Raw genomic sequence first — 18,353 nt, forward strand, 5'->3', positions numbered from 1 at the left:
TTAAGATTTTATTTATTTATTCATAAGAGACACACACACACACAGAGAGGCAGAGACACAGGCAGAGGGAGAAACAGTCACAGGGAGCCCAATACGGGACTCGATCTCGGGTCTCCAGGATCACGGCCTGGGCTGAAGGCGGCGCTAAACCACTGGGCCACTGGGGCTGCCCAAACTTTTATTTAAAAAATTTTTTTTTACTTGAGTATAGTTCGCACACATTAGTTCCAGGTATAACATGGTGATTCAACTTTTCTATACATTATATTATTATGTTCGCCACAAAGGTAGCTACCGTCCATCACCCTACAATGCTGACCCGATACCACTGCTTCTATTCCCTGTGCTGTGCCTTTTGTCCCTGTGATCTATTCGGTCCGTCCCTGGAAGCCTGGACCCCCCCCTTCACCCATCTTCCCCTCCCTTCTGACAACCATCAGTTTGTCCTCTGTATTTATGGGTCTATTTCTGCTTTTTGTTTGCTTCCTTGTTTGTTTCTCGGGTTCCACATATGAGCACACGAGTGAAATCATATGGTTTTTGTTATTGCTTTAAAGCTTTATTTATTTATTTGGCAGAGAGCAAGAGAGAGAGAGTGAGCAAAAGCAGAGGGAGTGGGAGAAGCAGGTTCCCCATTGAACAGGGAGCCTGATGTGGGGCTGGATCCCAGGACCCTGAGACCATGACCTGAGCCTAAGGCAGATGCCTAATCGACTGAGCCACCCAGGTGCCCGTTAGACCCTTTTTTTGACAAACAAGTATTTCTGGGGTATAGGGCCTAATGGCTATTAGGCCCTATACTCATATAGAAAGGGCTGTTCCTTTTCTAAACAGCTACCTGCCCATGCTGGAAATTACGTGTGTGGTACAGAGCCTGGCGACCTTCGGCTCGGAGTCCCACCTGAGAGGTTCTCTAATAAATTTAAGCATTGAGTTTGACTAAGGTCTCCATAATCCTTTACACCTAAGGCTGAGTGATTGCTCTCTGCTACCAGGTAAGCTATCTTTTTTCATCCTTAGTAAAGAAGTTTGTTGTTTGTGGGGTGTTTAAGTACATAGCGCGAGAGGCCACACTTGGGAACACCGGCCAGGGTCCAGCGTCCACGTTCAGGCTCATGCTCGGCGCTCCCTTGGAAAGCTGCCCACGACCTTACCAGTCTACACTTACTTCCCACCATTCAGCCGTGTGACACGGACAGATTGGCCGTATTGTATGAAAGAAGAGTCAGGACGACCATTCTTTTTTTTTTATGATTTTATTTATTTGAGCACTGGGTGTTATTCTATATGTTAGCAAATTTAACACCAATAAAAAATAAACTCATAAAAAATAAGTAATAAAAAATTTTATCTATATTTATTTATTCCTGAGAGACACAGGCAGAGGGAGAAACAGGCTCCATGCAGGGAGCCTGATGTGGGACTCGATCCCGGGACCCCAGGATCACGCCCTGGGCTGAAGGCAGGCGCTAAACCGCTGAGCCACCCAGTGATCCCGAGGATGACCATTCTGACTGGGGGACCTGGAGGGTGGAGCTGCCATGTGGAGATGAGGGCGATGGGGCGAGGCACAGGTCTGAGGGACTGAGCAGGAGCTACTACCCAGGGGGAGACGTCCGTAGTCGTGGGATTTACGCGTCTGGACATCAGAGGAGGAACGTGGGCCGCAGATAGAACTATGGGCATCATCAGCTTAGGGACAGAATTTAAAAGCGTGGAGATGAATGAGATCACCAGGATAAGTGTGGATAGAGAAGGGGGCCGAAGACTGAGCTTTGGCGCGACTTTAAGACAAAGAAGTCCAGGAAGGAGGAGGATCCGGTGAAGGTTGAGGAAGAGCAGGGTGTAAGGCAAGAGCAGAGCCAGCGGAGTGCCCTGGTAGCCAAGGATGAGAGAGCCTTGGAGGGGAGACAAGGCGGGGACTGGACACGGGCTACCGGGTGCGGCCTTGGAGGTCATTCTTTTGATGGAGTTGGCGGGGGGGGGGGGGGGAAGGCTCATCTGGGTGTGTTTCGTAGGGAATGGGAGGCTGGGAGGTGGAAGGGTCATGCACAGACGGTGTTTTGCTGCACAGAGAAAGAGGGGAAGTGGGAGCTGGAGGGGAAGCGGAGGCTGAGTCCACCTTTTCTTTTTAAGATTGGGGACATAATTGCACATTCGTGTGCTAGCCTGGAAAACACACGTGCGTACAGGGACGTGATGGAAGGGGCCTTTGGAAGATCTCAGCTGCTTAAAGACCCTTCGGGGACTCTGCAAGGTGCCCTAGGTTAGAGTCCATGAGGCTCGGCCTAGCGTACAAGGACCCAAACTCTCTGGCCGCAGGGTTTAACTCTCGATCCCTCTTCTCAGTCCTCCTCCCCCGTCTGCATCTACATACACGGTTCTCTCTGCCGGGGGTGCTCCTCAAGACCCGGATCAGGGGGCGCCTGGGTGGCTCAGTCGGTTGAGCATCTGCCTCTAGCTCAGGGCATGATCCTGGAGTCCCGGGATCAAGCCCCATGTTGGGCTCCCTGCCCCGTGGGGCGCCTGCTTCTCCCTCTGCCGCTCCCCTTCTTGTACGCTCTCTCGCTCACTCTCAAATAACTAAATAAAATCGTTAAAAAACCGCCACCAATGGAAACATCACCTCCTCTGTGTCTCTGGTTCCCGCATTCATCGGCCCCAATCTACACGGTAGCCTCGCATCGCGTTGTAATTTTTGTAATTACAAAATTTTGTAATTTTTTTGTCTTCCCTCAAAGCTGTGAGCTCGTTGGTGCCAGACCCCTTGTCTCCTCGTTTATCCGTGTGCCCGGCTGCCTGAACCCACCTCTCTTCCCTGGACGGTGTGTCACACAGAGGAGGAAATAAAAGTTGGGGACCTTGGGGACCAGTGATGTTTCTGTGCAGACTTTTACATAGACTCTTTATTGAGCTACAACATATGTGCAAGTGTGTGTGTGCGCGCAGGCCACGCGTGTACGGCTTTATGTGTTTTCAAAGCAAGCACAGCTGCGTCGATCACGGGTGCCTCCCCGGCGCCCCCGGGCTCCCGCTGCTCCCCTGCGGCTAATACTGAAGAGTAACTGGTCTCGCCTTCTAACACCACGGGCGAGTTTTGCCCAAGTTTGGACGTCGCGAAAATGGCAACACACAGTGGGTCCTCTCGTGTGTGCAGCTTCTCTCACTTGCATTGCATTTCTGTGCCCCCTTCCCTTTGTTGGTGTGCAGGGGCGTGTGCTCGCCGCCTTTGCTGTGGAGCGTCCCATTGTGTGAAGAGCCCCCAGTTGTTACCATCCCACTGTGGCTCGGCATTTAGTTTCTTTTTGGCTTCTGGCTCTTAGAAATAGCTCGGTGATGCCTCCTTGCACACACAGGTGTACACTTTGCTGCCGGATGTACGTCCAAGAGCCGGATGCTGGGTCATATATTTAACTGCTACATATATATATATATATGTATATATATATATATATATATATTTTATATTTTATTTATTTATTCATGAGAGAGAGAGAGAGAGAGGGGCAGAGACCCAGGCAGAGGGAGAAGCAGGCTCCCTGCAGGGAGCCCGATGTGGGACTCGATCCCAGGACTCCCGGATCATGCACTGGGCCGAAGGCAGGCGCCCAACTGCTGAGCCACCCTGGCGTCCCGTGCTACATATATTTTGATCTTGTTATTGTTACTCAACCAGTCCGGGAGCATCATTCTGGACCCTGACACCATGCGCTCCAAGTCTCTGAGCTCTAAGACTTCTGGGATGATCCGTCTGACCCCTTCACTTTCATAGTTGCGGCCTGACACCAGGGCTGGGGAAGCAACTTGTGCGAAGCCGCGCGGCCTGTGAGTGGGTAGGGGCTCCAGGACTCATTCCGGCTCACGTCGGCCAAATACCTCTTCGTATTCACACGAGGGGACCGTCCTCTCCGGCCTGGGAGTGATCACAGGCCGCTCCAGTTGGCCTAGTGAGCACTCTTGTTCACTAAGCCCGCACAGCTGCTGTGCACACTGAGGCACGTGCTCCGGGTGTCATGTGCCCACCTGATGTGTCACCTCTGGGCTTGCAGCTGTGCTTCACGGCGGCCGGTGCCAGCTGTGTGTTTCGGATGGGAGGAGCGTACCCTGCTCAAGGGTCCAGGGGTGACGGAGCTGGGTTCGACCTTGGCCTGTAACTGCTCGGCAGACGCAGGAGGGGCCCCTCATGCAGTTACCGAGGCTCCGGCTCAGGTCTGGCTCTGCTCGGGCCCTGAGCTCCTCCCAGGTATAGAGAGTCCATGTGACGCCATCGCAGGCCTTGTGACCGAAGGACGAAGGACGAAGGACGGCCACTCGACCTGGCGCCTGCAACGCACCTGAGCTCTGAGTGCGGCTGCTCACAGGCAGCCCCTGATGGAAGTCTCTATTGAGAAGTTGCAGGAGCAGAGAACACTTGCTCCCCAAGCTCCCCCCCCCCCCGCCAAACCCTGGGACGGGGACAGCTGATGTTCAGAAATGAATTGAGTCTGTTTCAGGGGAGCGAGGACAGGAGATTCACCCTGCTGAGAGTCGTTAGAGACGCGCACCTCCCGTTCCGGTCCTGTATCCCGGATGACACCTCAAAAAAAGGAAAATGATCATCATTAAGCCTCGTTAGGTGCCTACACTGTGATGTGACGAGTGACCTCCCAACCACATCTCATACGCACCTTACTCTCCCGCCTCTCTCTTCCTTCCTCTCTTTCTTTCTTTCTTTCTTTTCTTTCTTTCTTTCTTTCTTTCTTCTTTCTTTCTCTTACTTTCTTTCTTTCCCTCTGTCTTTCTTTCTCTTTCTTTTTTTCTTTCCCTTTGTCTTTCTCTCTCTTTCTCTTCTTTCTTTTTCTTTCTTTCTCTCTCTTTCCCTCTCTTTCTTTATCTTTCTTTCTTTCTCTTTCTCTTTCTTTCTTTCTCTTCCTTTTTCTCTCTTTCTCTTTTCTCTTTCTTTCTCTCTCTTTCTCTTTTTCTTTCTTTCTCTTTTCCTTCCTTCCCTTTCTTTCTTTCTTCTTTCTTTCTTTCTTTCTTTCTTTCTTTCTTTCTTTCTTTCTTTCTCTCTCTCTCTCTCTCTCTCTCTCTCTCTCTCTCTCTCTTCTTTCTTTCTTTCTTTCTTTCTTTCTTTCTTTCTTTCTTTCTTTCTTTCTTTCTTTCTTTTCTTTCTTTCTTTCTTTCTTTCTTTCTTCCCCTCCCTCCCTCCCTCCCTCCCTCCCTTCCTTCCTTCCTTCCTTCCTTCCTTCCTTCCTTCCTTCCTTCCTTCCTTCCTTCCTTCCTTCCTTCCTTCCTTCCTTCCATCTTCCTTTCTTATGCCCATTTTACAGATGAGCAATTGGATGCCTCAACAGATGTGACAACTTGCCCAGGGGCGCACAGTAGGTCAATGAGCTGGAGCTTCACCTGGGCCCCGCGCAGCAGCTATACCTGTTCTTGTTCGCTGCCGCGATGCACAGGTGTACAAGATGTGCTTGTTTACTGACTGATGCCTCCCCCTGATTAAGGTTTTTTTTTTTTTAAATCATTTATTTGGGAGTGTTCACAAGTGTATCACAACCGCCACAAGCTAACAAAGTGAATCCTGCGTTCTCGAGGACAATTGTCCCCTACCCTCCACCTTGGAAAGAGGAGGGAGTTTTTTCTTATTGAAATCTGATTAAGAGGCAGCCGGTGGCTCAGTGGTTTAGCGCCGCCTGCAGCCCGGGGCGTGATCCTGGGTCCCGGGATCGAGTCCCACGTCGGGCTCCCAGCACGGAGCCTGCTTCTCCCTCTGCCTGTGTCTCTGCCTCTCTCTCTCTCTCTCTCTCTCGCTGTGTCTCTCATGAATAAATAAAAAATAAAATCTTAAAAAAAAAGAAATCTGTTTAAATGATCTGCTTGAAAAAAAGAGATGGGTGGGAGGGGGAGAGAATCAGGAGAGTCTGGGTGTTGGAGGGCACTGGACATGGTATGACACGGCTGCAAGGTCTGCCTTAGCGTTGGCCTCCCTGCATCTTCTTTGACAGCCTCTCCTTTAGCGTCGTCTCTGCTATTGGGGTCGGTGTGTCTGTGGACTATTCCTTTTAGGATTTTTGAAAAAAACATTGGAAGGATTTGCACTATTTTGAAATTACTCATGCTGTTAGCTCTTTGCTCTTCATTTTTCCATTTTATTATAATTATTTTATAAAAAGGACACTTAAAATTTTAAATGTTTGTCTCCCTCACTTTACAGATGGAAACTCTATCACCAAGTGATCCACCTCAGCGGGAATACAAATTACCTGTTCGTTCCAGCCCCTTTGCACTTTGCATTAGCTAAAGAGCCCCTGGGAAATACACAGTGTTAGTAGGTGACTCTCTGGACCACATGCCGAAAAAGACAGCTGTTTTACTTAAGTTAGTTGAAAGGGAGATGTGAAGGACACCTAAAGGTCTGCTGGCTTATCTGTCTTCTTCTCGAACTCCCTCTGACTGAATGGTCTTGTGTACGCGTGGAGAGGGGAGAGAGAGAGAAACGAGAGAAGCAGGAGTGGGGGGGATGGAGAAACTTGGGTTGTACTTTCTAGTGTTTTTTTTTTTTTTAAGATTTTGTTTATTGATTACAGAGAGAGAGCGAGCACAGTGGGAGGAGCAGAGAGAGAATCTCAAGCAGACTCCATGCCAAGGGCAGAGCCCAATCCTGAGACCTTGAGATCACGACCCGAGCAGAAATCAAGAGTCGGACGCTTAACCGACTGAGCCACCAAGGCACCCCTCTCCTGGGGTTTTCTGTCTCAAGGTGAGCTGTCACAGCAGCCAAGAACGTCCAGTCTTTTAAAACTCCCTTTGATTCTTGCCAATACCAGAAATGTTAGAGGTAGGAAAATAAAAATCCATTGGTAGGAAAAATGCTGATTAAACCATTTTGCAAAGCCACATCCAAAGAGAATAAGCCTGGGAAAAAAAACACTAGATTTTTTGTCTCTTTTTTTTTTTGTTTTGGTTTGTTGTGATTTTTTGGATTGTTCTGTGCTTCTTTTTTTCCTCTAAAAATCTCACTTTACCACAAGGGACATGAATATCAAGCAACTTGGTAATGGCGTAACCTCAGATGCCAACTGAGAGCCAGGACACTACTTGGCTGTGTGACCGGGTGTGTGTTACTTAACCTGGCTGTATCTCGGTGTCCACGCGTGTCAAAGCTACTCGAACACTGCCAAGAACAATTCAGATTTGTGAGATGAATGTTGTCAGTGTTTGGTTTGTGTTTGGAGGGGACCAGCTGTCACAACATCTTGGATTATTGTCATCCCCGTGGCAATTCCGTACAAATTTTGCAACAGAGGTTTTCTTTTCTTTCTTTTTTTTTTTTTTAAGATTTTATTTATTTATGAGACACACAGAGAGAGGCAGAGACCCAGGCAGAGGGAGAAGCAGGCTTCATGCAGGGAGCCCGACGCGGGACTCGATCCCAGGACCCCGGGATGATGCCCTGAGCCGAAGGCAGACACTCAACCGCTGAGGCAGCCAGGCGTCCCTGCAACAAAGATTTTCAACTGCGAAGCTATTCTCTGTTTCCCCTAGTGTACCGTGGAGGTATTAGGAATTTCAGTAACTGCTCTGATTAAAATCTCAATGGCTATCACTTTCATAGGAATGTCTAAATATCTTCACTCCGTTCAACAAGGGATGGAGAACAACACCACTTTGGGATGTATTTTAATTTTCTTTTGTGTTCACGCTTTCTATACAAGCTACCTGGAGAAAATTAATTAAGCCGGGAGAGCTTTTATGAGCCTAATTAGATGGAACTCATCTTCAAATGCCTGAGGATCATCCAAGGAGGGGGCTGATCCTTTGAAGTATGAATTACGACAAGGCAGTAGCTGCGTTCGGTGGTTTGGTGGTTGCCCTCGAGTGTGCTCACAACCTGCGGCTGGGCCACGGGGCTGTGATCTTGTTCTGAAGCTTGTTCAATGTGCACCCATGCAAGAAAGGTGCCCTTGCGGTGACGACGAGGTGGCTTCACGGGACGTGAAAAGCTCATTGTCCATATGGTACGTTGCTCTGCACCGTGCAGACGTCTCGGGTAGGGGTCCTTCCAAGGAGACGCGTTAAGCAGGAACACCATGAGCATGTCAGGCTCCCGGATTCTGGCTCACTGAGAAGTCCCGACCACGGGCATCAGCCCCAGCCCCATAGGTGAGGTCCCTTGCACTCTGCTGGGCTTCTTGGACAGTAGTTGCGACAAGCAGTCAATGCACAATGCAGCCAATTCTTGACCAAGAGACTGATCCACGGGCACATGCAACATGTATGGGAAAGTGCCTATTTCAAGGGCCTCTGAATTGTTTTTTTTGGGGGGGAGCCTCCGAATTGTTTTTTTTTTGGGGGGGGCCTCCGAATTGTTCAGAGAAAACGACTTGTCCAGAGAGTGGCTGCAATCAGGTTCTTATCCCATCCTCTTGAACTACTCTATTTTCTCACTGTTGCACTTGAATGACGTTTAGGAAGAAAGTGCCCAGATAGGAGGCACGGGCTGGTACTGCGGAAGCGCAGCAGGAATAATTATTACTCTGTGTTCTGAGCATGAGAGGATTAGACATTCTAATTCTGGAGATCTAAGAATGGAAGTCAGAAGGAATGAAGTTTAAGTGGGGAAGGAATACATCCTATAGGGCAGAAAGCAGAGCCCAAGGCTCATGGGCCGAGACGTCCTCCTTTCTCCTCGAAACGGCATCAAGCGTTGTGAGTGGTCTATTTGAAAACCTTGCCTATGCTGGGCTGTCCGCCCGGAGACTATGCATTAGGCCCTGGCACAGGCTACGGGGAGCTCTTGCCACTTTCCGGCTGTTTCAAGAGGAAATAGGAAGTCACCAGTTTAAGTGATGGAACCAAAAATTCAGCTACAGGCTATGAAGTGTGCCCTTGGCTCTGGTTGTGGAAGTCACTGTCAAGCACAAGTGTTCGGACAGCACATGGGGCGGGGGGGCGGGTGCGTTTCATCAGGGGTTTTCATGGTCACCTCTTTGACCACCTGGCTGCTGCACCCAGTGTCTGTCTCGAGCTGGGACGCAGCCTCCCCAAGACCCACGCACTCGGAGGCTCAGCCCCAGGGGGGCCCGGAGAGACCAGATGGCCCGGAGCCCTTGATATTGCTCCAGGGACTCCGGATCCCAAACAGAAGGACACTTGCCTCAGGTCACAGCGCTGACGGGAAGGTGGTGGGGCCGAAGCGCAGATCTCCGATCTCTGGACAGCACTCCCACGCTCTTGCCGTTTTGCAGTGGGGCCTTCTAACCCCCCGGCTGCCTAGAAAATGAAATCCATTCACTTAATTCACATTCGTTTATTGCCAGGCTCCTGTTAGATACTGGGAGATGGGATATGAGGGCAAATGGAGGCTATCATGGGCCTGGAGACCTGATCTAGTCCGGGGTCAGGGGAGATGTGCCCAGAGAAAAGCAGGGCAGTGGAGGGAGACAGAGGGGAATGGTGCCGGATGGGGGTGGGGGCGGAAGGGTCCCAACAGAGGGAGTAGCTGGGCGAAGGCCCTGAGACGGCGAGGAGTTTGGCGCACTTGAGAGCTGAAGGAGAGCTGGTGTGGCGGGAGCGCAGGGTGCTGGGCCGGAGGGCAGGGTGCTGGGCTGGAGCTTAGGGTGCTGGGCCGGAGGGCAGGGTGCTGGGCCGGAGCTTAGGGTGCTGGGCTGGAGTGCAGGGTGCTGGGCTGGAGTGCAGGGTGCTGGGCCAGAGCTTAGGGAGCTGGGCCGGAGCGCAAGGTGCTGGGGAGGCCGCGTCCCAGCTCGAGGATCCACCTGCGGGAGTGCAGAAAGACTGCGGCCTCGATGAAGGGTGATGAAGGGCAGGGAGTAGGGATCTCCAGCAGGCATCGGCCAGGAGCAGATCTAATGAAAGATCAAACAGGATAAACTCAGAGAGGGAGACAAACCGTGAGAGACTCTTAACTCTAGGGAACGGCCTGAGGGTCGCTGAAGGGTGGGGGTGGGGGGTTGGGGTGTAACTGGGTGATGGGGACTGGGGAGAGCATGTGATGAGATGGCTCGGGGTGCTATGCGCTACCGATGGTCGCTATTTTCTGCCCTGGAATTAATAATATACTATATGTTGACTAACTTGAATTTAGATAAAACCAAATAATAATAATGTTAATAATGATGATGATAATAATAGTAATGATAATAGATCTGTCTGTCCACTGTGGATATGAGGCTTCCCAGGTTATTGGGCTTTGGAAGAGCCAACCAGCAGCTCAGGCCAGGGCAGGGGTGGGGTGCAGAGGAGCCTTCAGAGAATCTCGGGATGCCCCCTCTCTGTCCCTGCTGGCCTGACAGTCCCGCCCCCGCAGCTGGCGCAGCGGCCCGGCCCGGGGCGATGAGTCCGGGACCTTGGGAGCCATGACTGCATGGTGTGCAGAAGCTGCGCCTCCTGCCTCTGTTGCTCAAGGACGCCCCGCAGCCTCGACCCTCCTGCACCGTCACCACGTATGTCACCTGTGGCTCCCGAGGCTTTTCCAAAGACACTCCAGCCGGGAGGGGAGGGACAGACGGCTTGGCCTGCCATTAAGCCACTTGAGACGTGTCTGGTCTGACCGTGATTGCAAATCTTGAGGCAACCCGGTGGATGCAAGGTTACTTGTGGCGGGTGTTCCACCTCCGTGGACAGGACTCACGGACACGACTGGCATAGGGAAAAGGTCACGGTTCCTCCTGCTGCTGTCGTGGTGAAGGAGGATAGCGCCACCACCTTGGAGCAGCTCGGAACAGAAGTTGTTACTGCCCATTCCAGTCTTTAAGATAATTCTGCTTTTTCTATTTTTATTTATTTTTAAAGATCTTATTGATTTATTCCTGAGAGACACAGAGACACACAGAGAGAGAGAGGCAGAGACACGGGCAGAGGGAGATGCAGGCTCCGCGCAGGGAGCCCGACGCGGAACTCGATCCCGGGACCCCGCCCGGGGTCATGCCCTGGACCGAAGGCAGATGCCAAACTGCTGAGCCACCCGGGTGCCCCTAATATAATTTTCCTAATCAATTAGCAGGTGTTTATATGTGTTTCCTATAATAATATCAGAACTAGGAGTTATTGAGCCTCCAGTTATTGAGCCTGCCGGGACCGCTCTAAGCTCTTCATGTGCAACTATGGGCAACTTCACAGATGATGAGACCGACGTTCAGAGAGGTACCCCGGCCGCTAAGCCAGTGCTCCAACCCACCGCAGCCTGCTGGCTTTCTAGCACCTTTTCTGCATGCCCAGCAATTCGTGGGATGCTGTGGAGACAAATGCAACATCGGGCATTTTCCAAATAGTATTTATCCGACTTGGGAAGCTTGTAGCATTAGCAAGGCTGAGGTTTTCCTTGTGTCCTTTCCTGCTGCCTCTGATTTCCCCCATTGGCTCCAGCTGTCGCCGTCTCTTGCAACAGCCCCCATTGCTCCTTGGAACTCCCTACCTTTCCCCAACCCATCTCTCCCTGGGTTATACCCTTACACATGGGAGAGGGAGAGAGAGCGAGCGAGCGCCTCCGATCTCAGCCGGTGGGGTGTCGTGGCCTGAAGGGAAAGGGTGGGGAAGGCCCAGGCCTCATTGCAGGATGGGATGGCCCTGATGGCCCCGTTGGGTTGGCCTCAGGAGGGGGCACCCCTCCAGGTTTGGGCTGTGCTGTGCTCGGGAAACGAGGTAAATGGGGGAGGCAGGGGGACGTCCGCCCTGTCTGGTGCCCTCACAGGGTGCAGATTCCCTGCCCGGAGCACGGCCCTTGGTTGGACGCAAGGACACGGGTGGGGAAGGTGCAGGCCGTGCCTACAGCAATCCAGAGGGAGCGCGTGCAAAGTGGGCGTGCGTGTGCGTGTGCGGGGTGCTGCCCACGTCCTGCTCTAACCCAGAGCACCCACACTGAGCTGTCGCTCCAAGCCACTGGCATTGGCTCCGGGATGGGGTTCCCATGTTTTCTATTTGGCACAGCGATCACCTCAGTGCAGGGGGCCCACCCCTCAGCAGCGCGCCCGTCCACCTGCCACCACGGGAATACGGAGCCGGGCGGCTCTGGCTCTAGGGGCCTCTGTGCTCCAAGTGGCGAGAGGGGCAGGGGACCCGTGCGACGGAGTTGGGGGCTTCCAGGCGTTTCCTCCTCCAACTCCAGGATCCGCGGGTGAAGGGTGGAAGGGATGGGCAGATGGCAAACGGAATCCGACGGAGAGTCTGGGAATCCCAAGTGTCCCCTCCTGACTGTCCACGGGTCCTGCCGGCAGGGGGACGAGGCTGGTTCCCCGGTTGCTTCGATGCAGGCAGGGCCCTGCGGATGCCAGGTGGGACAGGCTTCTGGAGATGGGGCCCGGCTGTTCCCGGAAGGTGCCGCGTCCCCATCTCGTTCACCTCTGGGCTCCGCAGCTGCTACAGAGCCTGCCTGCACCGTGTTATGGCCTCCAAGGCCCGCGCCTTCCGGTCCCGTCCACTCCCCGGCGCTCCGGACCCTGCGCTCTCAGCGGTCTCCCTGTCCCCATGACGTGACCGGCCCGTTCCTACCTTGTACCCTCTGCAGCCTCGGCTTGGGACTCTTCCCCCAGATCTGTACACTGCCGGCCTCTTGTCGTCGTCAGGGTCCCAGCTGCAGCGTCGTTACCTTCCCGGCAGTCCCAGCCGGGGACCCCCTTCCTCCTCGCCCCAACGGCCTGGCCGCTCCCTATCCCGGGACTCTGTCCTGCTCTCCTGCCGCACCTGCCGTCCTGCCCCGTTCTATCGGAGGTTTATTCCGTCTCTCCCTCCGGACTACGCGCCTGATGCAAGCAGGGACGTGGCCCTTGCTCGCCGTTCCTTGCCCAGGGCCCACGTCGGGCTCAGGCTGCGTGGAAGGTACGTGCTTGATAAGCATTTGCCAAGTCAACTGATGAGTGAATCGCGAAATGAGAGAGCCAGCCAGCTGAACGGGCGGTGCTGGTGCAAACCAGGGGGGCCTGGGTGATGGGCAACACTTGGTTTGGGGACCTTGCACCCGACACGGGGGCCACGGTCCTGCAATAGCCCCCTGACCTCCTTGAGCCTCAGTTTTCTCATCATTAAAATGGGGACACCACCACCTTCCCCCCGTGCCTCCCCGCACTGAGGTGAAGAAGGGTGCGCGGCTCCTCCAAGGCCCGAAGCCCGCTCCTGCCGCTGTGCTCAGGGGGCCTGGGTCTCCAGCTGGAACGCAGGGCAGCCGCATGGCGTGGTCGCCTCCCTGGCGTTTTCCATCAGGCGGCCGCTGTTCCCCGAGCCCTATTAGATGCCCCGAGCTCCTGGGGCTGAGGTCTGCACAGGGGGCAGGGCCTGGCCCCTGATTTAATTGGAGTGCAGTTAGCGAGCCGCGGTGGCCGGCCCTTGATTAGTGGAAAGTCTAATGAGCTGAAATGGAGCAAAGCTGAAAAAAAAAATCCATTAACCGTAATGGTATTCGCACTTCTATTGTCAGCCGCACCGGTTGTTGGTTTAGGACCGGCTGCCTTTAATTCACCGTAGTCATTCTTTCTGTCGGGGAGAGAGAAAGAACCTGAATGTCATAAGAATGTATGTGCCAGCATTGCCGTGGAAGGGGACCCGTGGCCACGCTTGGCAGATGCTTTTCAGAACAAGCGATTCTCAGCATGTTAGAATTTCTACGAATTCTTTTTTTTCTCATTAATAAAACAAGATACGGATGTTTTTATTTTATTTATTTTTAAAATTTATTTATTTCTTATTGGTGTTCAATTTGCCAACATATGAATTTCTACTAATTCTCTTTTTTCTCATTAATAAAACAAGATACGGATGTTTTTATTTCATTTATTTATTTATTTTTTAAAATTTATTTTTTATTGGTGTTCAATTTGCCATCATACGAATTTCTACTAATTCTAAGAAAGAAGCAGCCCTTACTCTAGAGCAGTAAAGAAGACCTGGGAACTATGGTCGCCAAGACCCTTTGTTTTTTGTTTTGTTTTGTTTTGTTTTGTTTTTTTTGATCCTTCGTTTTTGGTCTAAGTGTTCCGCAAACACACCAGGAGCCTGAATCCTTTGGGAGCTGGAACTTGAACAGTCCAGAGGCGGGCAGAACAGGGCTCAGGCTTTCCGGCTGGGACGCGTACGGCATCTTCTGGGCGTGGGCAGGAGGCCGGGCTGCCTTGAGGAGGGTTTGCACCGAGCAGGAGCAGGTCTCCGGGAGCTGACGGCAGAGGCTTTGAGTGCCAAGGTGAGGAGCGTTGTGGTAGATTATATTTTTCAAAGTTTGCCGCCGCGGCAGCATGTCCTTCTGGCATGCTCTCCTTAAAATGTGACCTTGATACACATCCCGTGGGGCGGTGGGGTCCACATCCCCTCCCTCCAAGCCTGGACAAGGCTTTGCCGCTGCCTCGACGCCTGGAGTGTGCGGGATGGGAGGTCATGTACATTCTGAGGCTAGCTCATACAGATTCCATGCATTTCCATTTTTCTTTCTTGGGATACTTCCTCTTAGGGCCCAGTTACCATGCTCTGAAGACGCCCAAAGTATCCCGAGGTGAGGGACCACACAAAGGAGTACTTTTTAAAAAAATTTTATTTATTATTTATTTTTTTACACGAAGGAGCCATTTACAGGTGTTCCAGCAACCACCCAATGGAAGGCCCCACTGCTGGCCAGCCTCAGCCGTGACATCCAGGTGAAGACTCCCCTGGATCCTCTGGCCGCCCGCTGCCGAGTCACCCCCGTCTTCACGTCTTCCCAGGTCAGTCCCCAGAGATCATCCCCAGCAAGCATCTTTGCTCTTCCAGCCGTGATGTTAAGAGTTTTCTTGAATAAACGTGAGGCTGACCTCCCTCTCTACAGATGACGAGATCGGGGACTCAGCAAGACTGGTTGGTCCAAGGCCTGGGACAAGTAAGCGGCGCCTCCTGCACCCCCCCCATGCGCAGCACCCTCTAATCCCCCCTCGTATTTGTCTTGGCCCCGCCCCTGCCCTTCCCTGATAGCCGAGGAACCTGCTGGGGTCTCGATGTCTTGTTCAAAGTCTCTGGAGCAAGTAAGGGACACTCAGTGACGGATAACTCTTCTGCTGCCACCACCCTCCCAGGTGCCCTGGGGCCTCCAGGGACCTGGGCCATCTGGCTGAGCACCAATTAGCCTGGCGTCCTAGGTCCCACACGCCCGCAGCCCTGTCACAGCCCGTCCACACGACAAGCACGGAGCCTCGCCATTCTTGAAGGCCCATCCCGCTGGCCACCTCCGCCTGGTGTCCCCACCACTAACACCTGCTCTCCTCTTGGGCTCAGATACACTCTGTTCGTGACCCTACCCTAGTACTTTATACGAAGGTATTGGCACCGCCGTCCGTGGGGCCTCAGCCGGGCTGTGGCTAGGACACACGTCCCTCTTCATGTAGTTTCCCCACTTTAGCAATTTCAAATAAGTACATAATTCTATAATCTGAGCCAGAAATGTGCCTACAGTTTCCACCAATTGGTGGGAGGAAGCGTGTGTGCCCGAAGGGAGGGAAGCAAGGGGGGTGTGCGTGTGCGTGGGAGCGAGGAGGGTGCGGGGAGAGTGACTGGATGACCTTTAATTTCCCTCCCAGCCCCATGATGCTGGATTTTCTTCTGGAATGCTTCGTGGGACCCACCCGGGGAACAGGCTTCCTGCCAATACATCTGCACAGAGAGGTGACCATCGGGGCCAGGGCAGCCGGGAACGGCGCTGTTAGGATCTCCAGCTGCGTGAGGTCCAGGCTGTGTGCGGGCCCAGCCATGGCCAGGGGAGCCAGGTGGGCCCAGAGCGGCCTTCAGAGGCTAAGCATACCTGCACCGGACATCCGAAGGCGGGGGCCGACCCCAGCGTGGCCGCTCCCGGAGTCCCACCTGTGCTGTTGTTGGTCGGGGCTGCAGCCGGGCACGAACGAGTCACCCCCACCACCTTCTAGGAGTTTGCACATCACTTGAGAGCTTGTGTAACCTCTCTTGGCTCTACCTTCCTCGTCCGTAAGATTGAGCAAATGTGAAAACCTGCAGCACACGGGCGCAGGACCCCCCATGCATCCCGGCTGAGACCAGGTGCCCCCTGTCCCCTGCAGACACGGGCTCCGCACCTCCCCTTGTCCGTGCAGCCCAGCAGACCTTCCCGCCTTGGGAGCTCAGGAGCTCTTGGGGTCTTCACCACACCTGGCTGGCAACACCGAAAGGACTAAAAACAAGTGAGCTTCCAGAATGAAGGGATTCAGAAGAAGAAGAAGAAAAAAGATTCAAATGCAGAGTGTGATGGAGAGTTTGCAATGAAGGGAAAACATTTCTTATGAAATGTTTCTCTTCCGAGAAAGGGAGAGGAACGAGCAAGGATTCAATTCCGTTCTAAACTCTCCTTTCTTTTTTCCTCCAGAAGCCCCAATCTCTTGCAGCTCCTTCTGGGGTAGCTTGTCCCCAGCTCCCGGGATGGGCACTGGTCAGAGGGAGGTCTGGCGGTCGCATCGGAAGGGCCACAGGTTGGGGTCCCCATGCCGGAGACTCGCTCACCGGGGCTAAGTCTCCGTTGCTCGGGGCGGCAGGGCTCTTAGCCTCAGCTGTGCTGCGGGGGTCCCCCCGGACCCAGTCCCCTACCACTGCCCCGGGCCCTGCATCTCCTCAACACCTTTCTCCAGAACGCCGCCTCCCGGGGTCGCTCCGGCTGACCCTTTTGCACAAACGCTCCTTCCGGATGCCGTATGTACCCAACGCAATACAAGTCGGCCACCGAGAAACGAAGTCTTGCCACCTGCACCAACGTGGATGCAGCTGGAGGGTGTTGTGCTGCGCGAAAGAGGCAGTGGTCAGCCGTGGAATTCAGGAAGCAAAGCAGCATCGTAGGAGCAGGGAGGGAAAAACAAAACAGGGCAAATCGGAGAGGGAGACCACCCGTGGGAGGCTCTCGACTCGAGGACACAGGCTGAGGGTGGCTGCAGGGGGCGGGGGTGGAGGGAGGGGAAGGGATGGGTGACGGGGCGACGGGCGCAAGTGAGGGCGCCCCGTGTGCTGAGCGCCGGGGCTTATGTGCGACCCATGAGTCCCCGAGCTCTACCTCTGAAACTAATGACACGCTACACGTTAATGAATGGAATTTAAGGAAAATGAATGCAAAAAATGAAAATGCTTCTCCTTTTCTCTCAGCCAGCCCTCCCTTCCCGAGCGTCCCAAACACGGGGCCCAAGGGCATATGCGGGTGCTTCAGCCACGTCCCCTCACGCCCAGCGGCCCCTTTGCAGTGTTGAATCCCAGGCCCCCTCGAAACCCCGAAGGCCGGGCCCAGTGTCCTCTGAAGGCTCCCCCGGTGGTGGCTCGAATGTGCCTCCAAGGCCCAAACTTCCGCGTCGTATTCAGACGCCAGTGATCGCCTCCCTTTATACAAATAAACTCGTGGCCCTGCCAACGCCGTCCTTGCCGGCACCTCCCGGGCCTCCTGCTTTTTCTTTCTTTCTTTCTTTCTTTCTTTCTTTCTTTCTTTCTTTCTTTCTTTCTTTCTTTCTTCTTTCTTTCTTTCCTTTCTTTCTTTTTTAATTTTTATTTATTTATTTATTATTTTTTTTCTTTCTTTTCATTTGGAAATTTTGGACCTTTAGGCCCAGACGACTGAGTTAACGATATCCCTCAGTTCACGGACATTCCCCGACCTGGCCCCCGGGAGGCTTCTCTTTTTCATGGGTGAAAGGTGATTATTTCCATGCTCCAGTCCAAGACCCGCATTTTAATGCCTCTGGGTTAATCTTTTTATTTGAACGCTTTCTTGCAAAAAAGTGCGCTCTTTTGTACATATGAGCTCTCATCATATAAATGACGAATGGCTTGTTCTGTGCCGCCGGATGGTTTCTGCGCCACGCAGACCTTTTCACGTGGGTTACTGGCTTCCTGCCGGGCTCCTCCCTGAGCTCACGGTGCCCCTAGGAGGGCGGTGGGGCATCTCCCAGCAGTGGGGACGTGTCCTTCCAGGCTCAGAAAGCCTGTGGGGTCCGCCTTCTCCTTCTGTTCCTGTGCTGGGAGCCTGACGCGGCCGCAGGTGCAGCAGCGCCCCGTTTCCCCGATTTCAGGACTCGGCCCTGCCCTGGCACAGAGGCCCTGGAGCCTGGGTCTGTGTGGGGGCATCCGCCAAACAGCCGCCCACCCGCCGTGTCCCCTGGGTCCTGGCCTCACGACGGCCCCTCAGTGTCCTGAGCTCCCGGCCACTTGGGAAAATGAAGGAGCTCCCGGTTCTCGCAGGGCAGCGGCCACCAGCATGGCCGTGGGCACAGGTAGCGGGGCACCCGGTAGCTGGGCCACCACCAGTCGCCGGGCCGGGCCGGGGGCTCTCCTCGCAGTCCCTGGCACTGAGGGCCACCCGGCCACCCCTCCTGCCACTGCTGGCCGCCGTGTCACCCCGTCACCCCTGCGGGCCTTGCCGT

The 18,353-nt window shown here is 53.6% G+C and overlaps 2 long non-coding RNA genes across 2 annotated transcripts in view; both read left to right on the top strand.

Moving 5' to 3' along the window:
- The window catches only part of LOC129503928 (uncharacterized), a 35,571-nt gene extending 18,705 nt beyond the window's left edge, over nucleotides 1–16,866 (top strand). Inside the window, exons 2-4 of the long non-coding RNA XR_008663259.1 lie at nucleotides 14,544–14,684; nucleotides 14,786–14,836; nucleotides 15,531–16,866. This is a non-coding gene — a long non-coding RNA (uncharacterized LOC129503928). The remainder of the gene's footprint in view (nucleotides 1–14,543; nucleotides 14,685–14,785; nucleotides 14,837–15,530) is intronic.
- On the top strand, nucleotides 6,151–8,297 carry LOC129503929 (uncharacterized). The gene is made up of 3 exons (XR_008663260.1): nucleotides 6,151–6,306; nucleotides 6,570–6,742; nucleotides 7,321–8,297. It is a non-coding gene; the product is annotated as an uncharacterized LOC129503929 (long non-coding RNA).
- Nucleotides 16,867–18,353: the final 1,487 nt, after the last annotated feature.

The sequence above is a fragment of the Nyctereutes procyonoides genome, unplaced genomic scaffold (assembly GCF_905146905.1).
Source record: "Nyctereutes procyonoides isolate TBG_1078 unplaced genomic scaffold, NYPRO_anot_genome, whole genome shotgun sequence".
NCBI classification, from domain to species: Eukaryota; Metazoa; Chordata; class Mammalia; order Carnivora; family Canidae; genus Nyctereutes; species Nyctereutes procyonoides.